This window comes from Danio rerio, chromosome 25 (assembly GCF_049306965.1).
Source record: "Danio rerio strain Tuebingen ecotype United States chromosome 25, GRCz12tu, whole genome shotgun sequence".
Classification (NCBI taxonomy): Eukaryota; Metazoa; Chordata; class Actinopteri; order Cypriniformes; family Danionidae; genus Danio; species Danio rerio.
The window spans coordinates 18,490,482-18,494,820 of record NC_133200.1 but is presented as its reverse complement, the minus strand read 5'-3'; positions in this window follow the sequence as shown (position 1 = coordinate 18,494,820).

The window sequence follows — 4,339 nt, the reverse complement described above, 5'->3', positions numbered from 1 at the left end:
TATTAGCCCCATTAAGCTAAATTTTATTTGATAGTCTACAGACCAAACCATCAATATACAATAACTTGCCTAAATACCGTAAACCTAATTACCCTAGTTAAGCCTTTAAATGTCACTTTAAGCTGTATAGAAGTGTCTGGAAAAATATCTAGTAAAATATTATTTACTGTCATCATGGCAAAGATAAAATAAATCGGTTATTAGAGATGAGTTATTAAAATTATTATGTTTAAAAATGTGTTGAAGATTTTTTTTCTCTCCGTTAAACAGAAATTGGGGAAAATATAAATGGGGCTAATAATTCAGGGGGCTGATAATTCTGACTTTAACTATATATATATATATATATATATATATATATATATATGTAATTTCTTAGCAACATTTGTTAGGATTTAAAATATTAAAAAAAATAATATTTCTAATTATAAGTTTTTTTTTTTTTTAAGTGTTTAGTCATTTTGTTTCTATATGCAGTAAAATGTATATATATTTTACTTCCTAGAGGCCCTCTCAGTTCATCCTTATCATTTCCGGTGACCAATATTTCACCCCACTATTAATTGTTTGATAGTATCCTTGATTTACAAACAAAAATTTTGTTAACTTTTTTGCCACAGATTGCAAGTGCTCCAGGAAGAGGAGAGTGAAGTCGAAGCCATACAGAATCAAATTACAGAGTAAGACATCTGACAATATTAAATATGATTACAAATAAACCAACAATAACTAGCAAATGTAAATTTAAGCTGATCACAGTAGTCTAAAATACCAAATGACACTTCAAGTATAGTGTCTAGTCTCTGTGTTTGTAGATCTGTGTTTGTTTATACAACCACACATAATAACTACAATACCCACAATCCATGCCCACTGCTTAATATTCAAATTGTTTTCAATGTCCTAGCAAACGCATTATGGCAAGCCAATTTAACATTTTAACTGTTGTTAAAATGTACTTTAAGCTACTAGACTTACTTTTTTTAATACTAGTGTCTTTTGCATTGAGTATTATTGTAATTTGTTGGACACTAGAACTTATTTATTGGGAACTAGCTTCTTTTTAAAATATACTAGGCTACATATTCGTCTTTATATACTAGTTCCTATTTATAATATATTTATATTATATATATAATATATTATTTATAAAATACTAGTAGTCATTCTTTATATTATATATATATATATATATATATATATATATATATATATATATATATATATATATATATATATATATATATATATATATATATATATATATATATATATATATATTATTGGCACTTTTCGTAAAGAAGAGTAGGAGTGTAACCCCGGTGTCCTGGCCGAAGTTCGTCAATCGGCTTTTACCCATCATGGCCTTCCAATCTTCCCCATCCACCGAATTGGCTCTATCACTGTCTCTCCACTCCCCTAATAACTGGTGTGTGGTGAGTGCGCTGGCGCTATTGCCATGTGGCTGCCGTCGCATCATCCAAGTGGATGCTGCACAGTGGTGGTGGTGTGGACAGACCACCCCTCATGATTGTGAAGCGCTTTGGGTGTATGGCCATACACAATAAAAAATGCCCTATATAAATACACATTACATTACATTACATATACTAGTACTTATTTATGACGTACCTACTACCAGTGTTTTGGATGCTATGTTTATAAGATGCTAGTACTTCTCCATTAGATAGTATTTATTGCACTAATGACTATTATTCTACTGTTACTAGAAACAAATATTTACCAAGTTTTGACAGTGTATGTTCATATTGTTCCTACACTGTCAAAAAATCCTTGCTGCCTAAATCTATGTTGAATCAATGAACTTTCAGATCAGAACTGACTAAAAATATAAAGTTAAGCTTTGTATTACTTAAAAAATGTAGTTAAAACCTGTTTATCTTTTTAAAATAAGTTAAAAGCAACAAAAAATACTTGTTGACATTTTTTTTACAGTCTTTTGCTTATTTTTATATATTAGTAGGTATTCTTCAGGGACTAGTGTATTTGTTATTAATGCAGGACTTATTATTACATACTAGTGCTAATTACAGTCATTAGTCTTTATCTTATAGTCTTTATTCATTAAATAAATATTAGTTCTCAAATGTAGCTTCTAGTATGTATCGATTAGCTGCTAGTACTTATTAATATATTGTAGCAAATTCCCTTTCAGTTTTCAAAGATTAGTCAAGTACTTGTATCATTTTAAGTTTTGCTGATCTGCTGATTATTCACCATTATTGCCTTTAATCACTTTATGAAAATATTTCTGGAAAATTCCTCCCTCCTGTGGTTTCTTAACAATCATGCATTTAGCATACAGTAAGAACATTATTGGTCATGTAAAAATACTCACTTGTATCATGTGGTGTATGAGTTGTTTTGTCATTATACCCTTAGGTGCTATTTTTTTCTTTTACCTTCTCACCAACGGAAAAAACAACATCACAAGATTCAGTGTAAATAATATGCACTGTCCAAGAACATATGACAGTAGGAACATGTGATATTTGGGTAAAAGGTTAACTGTAAAAACACATATATTCATGAATCGATAAAATACACATCAAATTTATTACAGTTAGATTTTTATATAAAATCTCTGACTCTGGAAACAAACCCTTGTTTAATGTTGCATGGATGTACTTGTGGGAGAAGCCAAAAAATACATTGTATGAGTCAAAATTAAAGATTTTAATGTTAAACCAAAAATCATTTGAATGTTAAGTAAAGATCATGCTCTGTGAAGACATTCAGTAAAATTTCTACCGTAAATACATTAAAACTTGATTTTTGAATAGTAATATGCAAAGAGGGTATTTTAACAAAAATACAATGGTTATTATTTTGTTAGCGCACATTGTTATACTTTAGATGAACTAATCCGTGCAAAAATGTTTGTTTTTGGTAATCTTTGATCAAACTGTTCATTTGCTTCCATGTTTGGAGTGGAGCTCCTTCTCTGTTGACATAAGCGTGTTGTGCACCAGCCTTTACATGTTTGTCATTGCAATGTTGTCTATACATTACCAAAATTTGGATTTCACATGGACTTTAAAGTCGGCATGAAATCAAAATGCACGCTTTTTCTTATTTTTCTATGCACATAGTTGTGCTATTTATAAACAATGTATCTGTGCACATTATTCTTTTGTTTCGATTAATTTACCCTCATAATCTTTAATTAAATAATTTTAACCATCCCTTTCCTCTCAAAAGGAATTTTCTTTACTTCTGGTCACATGGCCTTACGACGGGGCTATCATTGCATGTCGTATCTGCCCTACTTTTGTCCATTTATCAATCTTCCTCTATTTGATTAGCTCGGCCTATCTCCCGCTAATCCAATCAGTTGTAAACAGTTAAATCGTGCACAAATCCACATATTCTTTTTTTAATTTTCAGGAGTTTTAACTGGATGTACACAGGGGTGTTGCTAGACATAAAGCTATACTGTGGCAAAATCTGTCTTATAGGCAGGGGCGGACTGGCCATAGGGAGTACTGGGACATTTCCATCTGGCCTGCCATTGTGATTCTGGCTTGCCGTTCTGGACCATTCACTTTTCCCGGTTGAAAATGCTGTCCCAATCCGCCCCTGCTTACAGGTGCCATCCTTAATGTTAGTCAAAATAAGATCACCGTCATATTATTTTAACTTTAGTTTTACCTGTGCCGACACCTGCACAAAAGGCTGTTACACTGGTTTCACAATGTATGAGCGGTGTGTGACCACCACGCTGTTCTCGGCATGCGTGGATGTTCATCACAATTGACCCTTTTCACATTTTCAGGGTTGCTCATTAGCTGAAGGCATCATAACTGGGTAAACTTTGATCGCAGTAAATGGGAGAGTACAACAAATCATTTTGTTTTACAATCCTATTTGCTGAAATAACAAACAAAAAAACTCCACAATTGCATTATTAAGACTTTCAGTAAAAAGGGAAAAAATGTGTGAGAGTGATGACGGTAGCCAGAGCAGAGAATAACGTCAAATTTACTCTCAGTCCCATAAACGCTGCATTAGAAACACCTCGCATAAGCTGTAATTATTTTTTTGTAATTTGATGCCAAGATCATATAATACATTCATAAATGTATATAAATGTTCATACGATTTTTACAAAATCAAAATATTACAAACTCTCAAGGATTTAAGATTATGATGATAGTTAAACGCCCATAACAGGTTTGTGAAAATGGTCTACACTCTGCATGGTTATATGGACAACCTTAACTTCCCTTTCATACGACTTTAAACGTTAAACTGGCTTGCCATACAGGTACAGCATCTCATCCCATCGCTATAGTAACTAATCGCGCCTCAGATGCTT